The sequence below is a fragment of the Microtus ochrogaster genome, linkage group LG10 (assembly GCF_000317375.1).
Source record: "Microtus ochrogaster isolate Prairie Vole_2 linkage group LG10, MicOch1.0, whole genome shotgun sequence".
Taxonomy (NCBI): Eukaryota; Metazoa; Chordata; class Mammalia; order Rodentia; family Cricetidae; genus Microtus; species Microtus ochrogaster.
This window is the reverse complement of record NC_022035.1, coordinates 11254543-11265991: the sequence shown is the minus strand read 5'-3', so window position 1 is coordinate 11265991 and position 11449 is coordinate 11254543. Positions and strand designations below refer to the sequence as shown.

The 11449-nt window shown below is 38.6% G+C and overlaps 2 pseudogenes; one reads left to right on the top strand and one right to left on the bottom strand.

The window, feature by feature from the left end:
• Positions 1-490: 490 nt before the first annotated feature.
• LOC101989889 lies at positions 491-2074 on the bottom strand (annotated as a pseudogene).
• An 8591-nt stretch (positions 2075-10665) lies between these two features.
• Positions 10666-11136, top strand: LOC101989601 (annotated as a pseudogene).
• The last annotated feature ends 313 nt before the right edge of the window (positions 11137-11449 follow it).

Here is an 11449-nt window from a genome sequence, read left to right as displayed (position 1 = left end):
GACATGGAAAAGATTTTTGTCATGTACTTAACACCCTGATGGTAAAGGTTTCTTTTTATTTATCCTCAGTGATCATATACTTTCACTTATGTGCTTCAGCTTGTTGTAATATATGTTGTAAAATCATGTTTATATACATATTTAGACACTAAGAATGGAAATGATCTCACTAGGCTCTCTAAATATAAACATTTGCTTAAAAATAAATCCAGGAACAACATGATTGAAACGGATATGTCACATGACTGTTGTTAGTTGGTTTTGGTTTTCCTTTTTATTAATTTTGCTTCTTATTTGACATGATGATCTAGATATTGTGTAAGATGTGGTATCATGTCACTAACATCCAATGACATGAAAGAGAGGAAAATTACTTACAAGTGTGTGCGCACGCCTGTGCATACGTGTGTTCATATGTGTGTGCAGAACCATTTTTAGCTATGATTGTGTCCATCATCATCTATTTCTTTTCTCAAAGGATTTTTTTTTTAATGTGGCTTCTTTTAATTGCCATTTTACACTCTCTGCAGCTGCCCCCACCCTCCCCTTCCCTGGGATGACCATTTTGTAGGCTATGGGGGACTAGGGAACAAAGCCTGGGGTGGGGGGGCACACAGCATCCCCAGTCAGGTGGTGGGAGAACAAGCCACAGTTACAAATTTATCACAACAATTAGCACTGAAGCCTGGGAGAGCTTCAGAGTGGGAGGCCAGCTCCTCTTTGTCAGGGTCTATTTGCCGGTGACCTTGCTCTGAAGGCGATGGTATTCCTTCAGCCTGAGCGAGTTGATGTTGATGAAGCCAGTAGCATCAATGGGCTCATAATTGCCCTGCACATTCATGCTCACCAGCTCTTCATTGTACAGTGAGAGTGGAGACTCCCGGCCAAGGATGTACACCTGGCCCTTGAAGACGGACACCTGCACTTTCCCTTCCACCCACTCCTGGGACTTGGCGATGCAGTGGCGGACAAATTCACACTCAGGGCTGTGCCAGAAACCCGTGTACACGAGCTCTGCGAATTTGAGGCCCAGGCCCTGCTTGATTTTGCGTACTTCCCGATCCATGGTGAAGGCCTCTATGTCTAAATGAGCGTGGTACAGGATGGTCCCTGCTGGGGTCTCGTAGATACCCCGGGATTTCATTCCAATGAAGCGGTTCTCCACGATGTCAATGCGACCCACTCCGTGCTTGCCCGCAACTTCGTTCAGGTACATGAAGAGCTCCAAGGAAGTGTGGTGGGTAGTGCCATCTTTGACGTTTGTCACCTTCACAGGGACCCCTTTTTTAAATTCTATCTCAAGGACATCTGGGCTGTTGGGTGCTTTGGCAGGGTCCTGAGTCTTTGTGTAGAGACCTGGAGGTGCTTGATTCTTGGGGTTCTCCAGGATTCCAGCCTCGTAGCTGATGTGCATTAGGTTCTCATCCATACTCCAGGGGCTCTTGGGTGTGACAGGGATGGGAATTCCATGTTGCTTGGCATACTCCATCAAATCATTTCGGCCCTTGAACCGGTTGTAAAACTCAGGCATCCTCCAGGGGGCGATGACCTTAATCTGGGGTGCCAAAGAGTAGCAAGTAAGCTCAAAGCGGACCTGGTCGTTCCCCTTTCCTGTGGCACCGTGAGACACATACTTGGCCCCTTCGCGCTGGGCGATTTCCACCTGTTTGCGGGCTATGCAAGGCCTGGCCAGAGAGGTACCCAGGAGATAGCGGTCTTCATAGAGCGCACTGGACTGGACAGCAGGCCAGATGAACTCCTCCACAAACTCCTTGCTCACATCTTCAATGAACACCTTTTTGGCCCCAAGCTTCAGGGCCTTCTTCCTGGCTTCCTCAAAGTCTTCCTTCTGGCCGATGTTGGCCAGGTAAGCGATGTCATCATAACCTTGTTCCTTCAGCCACACAAGGATGCAGGAGGTGTCCAGGCCGCCACTGTAGGCCAGAACCACGGAGCCCTTGCTGGTCATCTCGTCTGTGATTGCAAGTACAGGTTCCTGGATGGAGTCCGCAGTCTGTCTCCCTGGTCCGGTGAACCACTCAGTGAATCCAGGCAGCAGTGGCAGACGGCGGAGCAGGGCAAAGGATTTTTGTGATGAGAGGGAAAAAAAAATGATGAGATATTGAGTTCAAAACTCGGGACTATGAAGACACCATTCAGAAAGGAGGCAGGAGATATCTGCCACACAAAAAGTGAGAGAGCAAGCAAATAATGTTTCTTTACTAAGCATTTTCTCTCCCTCTTCTGTCCTTCAGTAGGGGAAATGCTAACAAACCATTGCAGATGAAATACTTGAATCTCCACCTTGAAATGTGTGGGGACACTAGTTCACAGCACAATAAAGTTTGAAGCACAAAACTAAATGTCACCATAGAAGTGAGGTTGATATGACAAGCTTATTATGTTTTTTTTTAATATTTCAACATACCTTATCCCTTCTCTTCTATTCCCTATCTACTCATCCCTACTTTTTAAAATAATTTTACTAATGACCATGTAATCACATGGTAAATGCACAGCTAACTTTCACTCAACAGAAAAGGCTTCATTAGATAAGCCTGTTAGCACACTGATCCCCAAATGTTGTCTCTGCAATTATGATGGAATAACTTTCTCTGACGAAGAACACTGTGGTACTTACTTTTGGCAATTTAAGTAGACTAACATAATCTGTTAATCTAAGCTTGATGACAATTTCCCAAGTTTCTTCACTGATAAACACTTTTAGATTGAGCATGCAGGCTTGGCCAATGACAAACTGGATAAAAGTTTATTGACTAAATATGTGGACAGACTTTCTTTCTTAATCAAATTTATCAGAATGGTTCTAAACACCCATTGAAATACCTCTATTTTAAGTTTAATCATCTAAATCAATTTATAAATTTAAATATATATTGTCATATTTTACTCTTTCCTAAGTATTTCCATATCCTCTATGTCCAGTCCTTTTAAATTTTAAGTAGTTTTCTCAAAAAACAAATAAAAATCCAATACAACAATATAGTCTCCAAAACCAAGAAAATAAAATAAAGCTATACCCAGAAAAGGAAAGAAAAAAAGAAAAAAAATAACAATCAATCTGTAGCCAAATAAAAGCACACAAAAATACTTTGGACTCCAAAATACCTCTTTATATAACTGATTCAACTATATGTAAGAGACATGTTAATGACTAATAGATGACAGCTGACGAGGTTAAATGGATGCATATGTAAACATGAATAAATTATACAAACTCAAATTGATAATGGGAATAATCCCTTTCATATAAGTAGAACAAGTATATACAAAGGTGTAATTTTCTATAACTTTTGAAAAACAAAACAATATACACGTGGAGCTCAGAAACACAGCATTTTGCATATGATTTTCTTAAGTGTGAGTTTGCTTAATATCTGAAAATGTTTTTATTTATTTATTAAAAAGAAAAGAAACTATCTTTTTTTCATTATACATACCAATTCAAGTTCCCACTCTCTCCGCTCCTCCCATTCCTCCCACATACTCTCCTGCCTAATCCCCATCTAGTCCTCAGAGAGGGTAAAACACACTGCTTTGGGGAAGGTCCAAGGTCCTCCTTACTATATATAGGCTTAGCAAGGTAGCCATCCAAAGAGAACTGGTTTCCAAAAAGTCAGCACATGCAGTAGGGATAAATCCTGGTGCCCCCCAATCTGCCCCAGCCATATAACTGCCAACCACAATCAGAGGGACTAGTTTTGTCCTATGCTTGTTTCTTTTCAGTCTGGCTGGAGTGGGTGAGCTCCCATTACTTCAGGCAAACTGTTTCACTGGGTGTACCCATCATGGTATTGACATCTTTGCTCATACTCGCATTCCCTCCACTCTTCAACTGGACCTTGGGAGCTCAGTCCAGTGCTTCGATGCAGGTTTCTGCCTCTGTTTCCATCAGTTGCTGAATGAAGGTTCTATGGTGATACTTAAGATATTCGTCAGTCTGACTACAGGACAAGTCATGATCTGGACCACTCTCCTCTATTGCTTAGGGTCTGAGCTGGAGTCATCCTTGTGGATTCCTGGGAATTTCTCTAGAGCCATGTTTTTTGCTAACCCTATAATGGCTCCCTCAATCAAGATATCTCTTTCCTTGCTCTCATCTCTGTCCTTGTTCTTTCTCAATTATCTCATTCCCTCATGTTCTCCCCAGTCCCCCCTTTCTACCCTCTTCTTCCCCTACCACTTTCCCTCCTCCTACCGCAATGTTCCCAATTTTGTCAGGCGATCTTGTCTGTTTTGACTTTCCAGGTGGATCTGTTTATGTTTTTCATAGGGTTCACCTAATTACTTAGATGCTCTGGGATTATAAACTATAAGCTCAATATTCTTTGTTTATAGCAAGTATCCACTGTGAGTGAGGACATACCATATTCATCTTCTTGGGTCTGGGTTACCTCACACAGACAGTGTTTTCTAATTCCATCGATTGGCATGGAGAATTCAAGACATCATTTTTTTTTAACTGCTGAATAGTACTCTAATGTGCAAATGTGCCACATTTTCTTTATCCATTCTTTGGTTGAGGGGCATTTAGGTTGTTTCCAGATTCTGGCTATTACAAATAATGTTGCTATGAACATAGTTGAAGAAATTTCTTTGTAGTATGTTTGAGCATCTTTGTGTATATGCCCAAGAGTGGTATTGCTGGATCCTGAGACAGGTTGATTCCAAATTTTCTGAGAAACTCCGATACTGATTTCCAAATTGGTTGTACAAGTTTTCCTTCCCACCAGCAATGGATGAGTGTTCTCTTTACTCCACATCCTTTCCAGAATAAGTTTTCATTGGTGTTTTTGATCTTAGGCTTTCTGACAGGTGTAAGATGGTATCTCAGAATTATTTTGATTTGCATTTCCCTGATGGCTAAGGATGTTGAACATTTCTTTAAGTATATTTTGGCCATTTGAGCATCTTCTGCTGAGAATTCTCTGTTTAGTTCTGTACCCCATTTTTAAAATTGGGTTATTTAAAATTTTGATGTCTAATTTTTGAGTTCTTTATATATTTTGGATTATTTCATTAGATGCTGAAAAAGCATTCAACAAAATCCAACACCCCGTCATGATAAAGGTCTTGTAGAGATCAGGGATACAACGTACATATCTAAATATAAAAAAAGCAATATACAGCAAGCCAACATCCAACATCTAATAAAATAGAGAGAAACTCAAAACAATTCCACTAAAATCGGAAACAAGACAAGGCTGTCCACTCTCTCTATATCTCTTCAACACGGTTCTTACAGTTCTGGCTATAGCAATAAGACAACAAAAGGAGATTAAGATTATTTAAATTGGAAAGAAAGAAGTCAACTTTTCATTATCTGAAGATGATATGATAGTATATATAAGCAACACCCAAACCTCTACCAGAGAACTCCCACAGCTGATAAATACCTTCAGTGATGTGTCAGGATACAATATCAACTCAAAAGAATCAGTTGCCTTCATATATACAAATAATAAAGAACCTGAGAAAGAAATCAGAGAAACATCACCTTTCACAATAGCCACAAATAACATAAAATATTTTGGGGTAACACTAACCAAAGAAGTGAAATACCTAATTTACAAGACCTTTAAGTATTTTAATAAAGAAACTGAATAAGACATCAGAAAATGAAAAGATCTCCCATGCTCTATGCTAGGTAGAATAAACATAGTAAAAAATGGCAATCCTACCAAAAGCAATCTATAGATTCAATGCAATCCCCATCAAAATCCCAACACAATTCTTCACAGACCCTGAAATAACAATAATCAACTTCATATGGAAAAAAACTAGAATAACCAAAACAATCCTGTACAATAAAGGAACTTCTAGAGGCATCACCATCCCTGACATCAAGCTTTATTACAGAGATACAGTAATGAAAACAGCTTGGTACTGGCATAAAAACAGAGAGGTTGACCAATGAAATAAAATTGAAAACCTGGATATTAATCTACACACTAAAATTTTACAATGGAAAAGAGAAAGTATCTTCAACAAATGATATTGGCATAACTGGATGTCAACATGTAGAAAAATGAAAATATGTCCATATCTATTTCTGTGCACAAAACTCAAGTCCAAATAGATTGAAGACCTCAATATAAATCTGACCACACTGAACCTGATAGAAGAGAAAGTGGAAAGTACTCTTCAGTGCATGGGCAGAGGGGACCACTTCCTGAAAATGTTTTTGCTTTTCACTCAACTTACATAAGGCTAGAAAACTGATGCTGAAAATATTTGTAGACATCACCCCTTTTTATTGTAGAAATCAAATATATTTTGTATTAAGAAGATATGTTTTATCTTCTTAACACAACCACACTTTGGGGGTTATTACACTCTGCAGCTCATATGTCTTCTTAGAAGCTTATGCAATCATAACAAGTGCTGAGAAGCTCACTGACCCCTCATAGTCATCCTAACCCATTGATCTGGTGTTTCCTGTGCCCTTTGATCACATAGACACTTTCACAACATTACCAAATAAATTCTTACAAGAATCTCATATCCATGACCCCTCTGTCAGTCAGAGCAATTCTAGGGATTAAAAAAGGGAGCATAGATTCCCATTATTTTTTGTAAGCATTATCTTTCTAAGTTTCAATGATATCTTCAAGATTAGAAATCTATACTCCCTCTGTAAGTCAGGCTTCTATTTAAGCACGTTAAGTACAAGTCTTTAAACTCGGGAAGAAAAAATAAATAAAGCAATGCATACCCATATCTTTACTTATACACTCTACTGTCTTACTACCTGCCATCTTATCATTTACTTGTATATCTCTCTGTCTGTCTGTTTGTCTGTCTGTCTGTCATGTATCTATCCATCTACCCATCTATTATCTGTCTGCTTTATGCTTTTAGCAAATCCTATTAGTAAACAATATACTCAGTAAAGACAGGCAGATTGTTCATTAGTTAAAAACTAGATAACAAAGATTGCTTTAGAATTTTAATTAAATTTCAGAGTATCTATTTTGTTGTATTTAATAACAAGTGAAATCTTTACTAAGACTGCATATCTTGACACATCTTGCTTGAAGAAACAACCTTATACATTGTTCAATATGAGGATTGAAGAATCATAGAACAGGTTCTCTCTCAAACACCTTTATACACCCTTTGGTCCCTTGTGGCTGGTGTAGTCATCATACATCACCATAAGCATGTTTTCACGAGAAAGATGTCTCGAGGTAACATATGAATGAAAAGCAGGGCTTAAAGGGGTTGACAATGCTATGCAGAGAGGAAACCTAAGTAATTCCATATTTGTGTCCTCTCTTTTGCCCATATATGAAGTTAACATAGTTGTAGAATCCTTTTCTGTGTTAGAAGCATCCTAATATGAGAAATGATAAATAAGGTTGAAATGGAATCTGCCTCTCCATGGGGTCAGACATTTTGAATCTAACTGTGCAATGGAATGATGGAAGTAACTGCTGTACCAATAGAGTTGTAACCAATAATTTAGGGAAACATGATTGTAACCAATGCTTACCTTAGCTTAGGTATGGAGGAAAAGACTCTGTAAGGAGAACAATATATGACCCAAGTCCATAACTAGGCTTTTAGTCAGTTCATAAATCCTACGAGGTGAAATGTATAAAAAAGGCAGAACTCTGGGTCAGGGTTTCTGATTCAGCATTACGATGGACAGGCTCAATAAATAAGCAAAGCAGGCATACAAACTGAGGGATCCTTTGAAAATTGAAAATTGTACAGATAACCATCACTGATAAGGCCAGTGGAGACAGAAACATAAGATACTAGTAATTAAAAGGGCTATCTGAGACTTCTAAATTTTAATGTAGATATAAATTTATTTTATTGTGAGAATATGAAGAATAAACCATATATTGATACAGTCCCTTGAGAATAAGTCTCTGAAAATGTGTTAGCATGAATACATGCCAGATGTAGCTCTCTGTAACTTGCAACTTCTAAATATAAAAGTGAATTTGGTGTAAATTTTTCCAAAAGGAATTGAATGTGCTGCATGCCTTCTTAAGTGTCAGTCACTGTTCAATCTTGGAGGGAAAAGACAAGTTAGAGATGCTTCCACTGTGATAGCTTATGAAATATTAGCATGAAGCTCATTGAAAGAATTAAGAGCCTAGATTTGTGTAAGATAGGAACATGTAATGGTATACTATACCACTATAGTAATATGCCACTTTGAAATTTGTTATAATCTTATAACATTATCACTGAGAAAGAGCTTTGTAGTGATGTTTCTGGGGATTTTTCACATTTCTTTCTATTATTAAAATAGAATACAGGTTTAATGCAAGAGGGAGTGGTTAGCCAAATGGACTAAATTCAGTAGCAATGCAAACAAGAAACGGATTTAATGGTCTCCAATAAGTCTTTTTGTGTAGACTAGTAAACACTGCATTGGCACACATGGGGCACACCTTGAACAATGAGCAAATAATGCTTGGCACTGTACAAACAATCCAATGTGGCCTCTAAATAGGTTTAGAATAAAAATTATTATTAATATAAATAAATGTGGGCAATACAAAATTGCCTACTCCTAACTCCTGGTTTTATGACTGCAGTGAGACTTTCTAGATGGACCATGAGAAAAGGAGATATTACCTATCATCTCATTCACTGTGTTCTCTATCTACACATGCCAAATCTATATCTTAATGTTTCCCATGTCAACTAGCATGTGCAGAATAATGTAACATTGCTTGGGCTGTGGCTGTAGCTTTGTGCTTGAGAACTTGTTTACTATGCCCAAGACACTGGATTTAATCTGTAACATCAGTAAAAAAAAAAAATGACCTGGTTAGTGTTAATTTTATTTTTATTTGACCTTTAGTCTTCTAGTAAAATAATGAACTCAAATGCTGGTTTTCAATAAAACATTGAAAAAGAGATGATTGGTGTTCCTAGTGAATTGCCATACTACATATTTAACTAGGTAACATACCATCTTCTTCCCACACCCATTTTTCTCATATTTCTTTATTGTTTTTGACTTGTCCTCATGGCTGGGAGTCCCATTATTCAGGGATACATTACACTTACTTAAACTCATGACATTTTGTGATATTCACTGATTACATGGGAAATATGTCTTAATTAGGATGTGGTGATCATTACTGTTCTCTCTCTCTCTCTGTGTGTGTGTGTGTGTGTGTGTGTGTTTGTGTGTTTGCTAGAGGTCTGTGCATGTATACATGTTCATGTAGCTATGTACATATGTCTACATGTGCGTGGAAGTTAGAGACAGACATTGAATGTATTTCTCTTCTGTTTCTCATCTTATTTTGGTGATACTAAGACTCTTACAGAACTTGGCACTCAATAATTCATGTAGGCTGGCTGTTCAACAAGTCCCATGGAACCACAGGTCTTTCCCTCTCTGGGATTTCAGCTCTCCTACTGTGCATGGGTTACTGGCATCCAAACCGAGGTCCTGATGTTTATCTGGCAAGCGCTTTACCCACTAAACCATCTGTCAAATCCCTCATCTTAAACTTCCAAGACTATTTCATTTGGAATATTAACAATCACTTAAATAATGCCACCCATACACTTTCCCTATTGATGAGATAAGGTACAAAATGCTTTAGAAGGACTCATATTCTGCCAAGTTCCTTCTCCATTGAAATTATGACTTTGGACTTTGTGGATGGGGCTGACAGCAGCAAGGTCAGTATGACTAAGATTTTGCAAATTGAATGCAGGGATGTTTGACAGCTTTTTGGCTGTTATGGTTACAATGTGGTAATATTTACTCTGTCTTGTCCGCAGCGTAGTTTAGCCCAAACTGAAAAATACAAAAAAGCTCATATTGTGACACAAGTACTTCAAAAAAATTTAGAGAAGCACAAAGAAGAAAAACTAAAGTCACCTCTAATTTCTTTACTTTCAGCTTTTATGACAATGTATACTATCCTTTCTGCTTGCGCATAGAATGGATGTATATAAACATATGTTCAGAAATTGTATAGATCTCTTTAATTCTTGCTTTTTTGCTTAAATATAATTAGTCATTATCACAAAGTATTATTTGCAGTCCTGTTGACTTCGTTTAGTTTTACAAAACTTTCTACCACAAGGACACATTATTTTGGATGCTTCCTTTTAGAGTTAATGCTTTTGTAAACACAATTACTTCCTACTTTGTTTGTTAAATGTATTTCCGTTAAGTCATCCAATATACCTTGAGTTTCACTCTGAAGCAGTTGGACATATATACTTGCAATACATCTGTGATAAGTCACATGTATCACACATGGTGAGTTCATAAGAACAAGAGCAGTCTTTTGGAGATTATGATAAGCTCGCTACTTTCACTGCAGTGACAGTTTTGTGAGTATACGCATATAATCAATGAGTCAATGCTAGCAACTCTTACACTTTTTATGCAAAGCTTATTGTATTTCATTTGCACATCTCCAAAGCTGTTTACAAAATAAAAGGCATAATCCAAAAGGAAAAGCAATTTTTAAAGTATATTCAGATATAGAGTAAACTGTGAACATATCTCTCTTAGCTATGAATAGGGCATTGGAGAATACTTCCCAGATAGGTTAAGGTGATAATAAAATGTGAGCAGGACTAAACTATGCACTTGTGGTGGTTTTAAAAAAATGACCTCCAGGAGAGTAGACCACCCTTTTCGTCAAGATGGCGCCGAAAGCGAAGAAGGAAGCTCCTGCCCCTCCCAAAGCCGAAGCTAAAGCGAAGGCCTTGAAAGCCAAGAAGGCAGTGATGAAAGGCGTCCACAGCCACAAAAAGAAGAAGATCCGCACATCGCCCACCTTTCGGAGGCCCAATACCCTGCGGCTACGAAGGCAGCCTAAATACCCCCAGAAGAGCGCGCCCAGGAGGAACAAGCTTGACCACTATGCCATCATCAAATTCCCCCTGACCACCGAGTCAGCCATGAAGAAGATAGAAGACAACAACACACTTGTGTTCATTGTGGACGTCAAGGCCAACAAGCACCAGATCAAACAGGCTGTGAAGAAACTCTATGACATCGATGTGTCCAAAGCCAACACCCTCATAAGGCCCGACGGAGAGAAGAATGCGTATGTTTGGTTGGCTCCTGATTATGATGCTCTGGATGTTGCCAACAAGTTTGGAATCATTTAAACTGAGCCCAGCCAGCTAATTCTAAATATACACTTTTTCACCATAAAAAAAAAATGGCCTCCAAAGGATCTGACACTATTAAGAGGTGTGGTCTTTTTGGAGGAAGTGTGTCACTGTGGGGCAGGCTTTGAGGTCACTTTTTCTCAAGTTACCCTCAGTGTGACAGGCAGTTGACTTCCTGTTGCCTCTGAGTCAAAATATAGGATTCTTGGCAGCTCTAGCATCATGTCTGCTTATAAGTTGCCATGCTCCAGATCATGATAATAATGGACTGAACCTCTGAAACTGTAAGCAAGTCACCCCAGTTAAATGG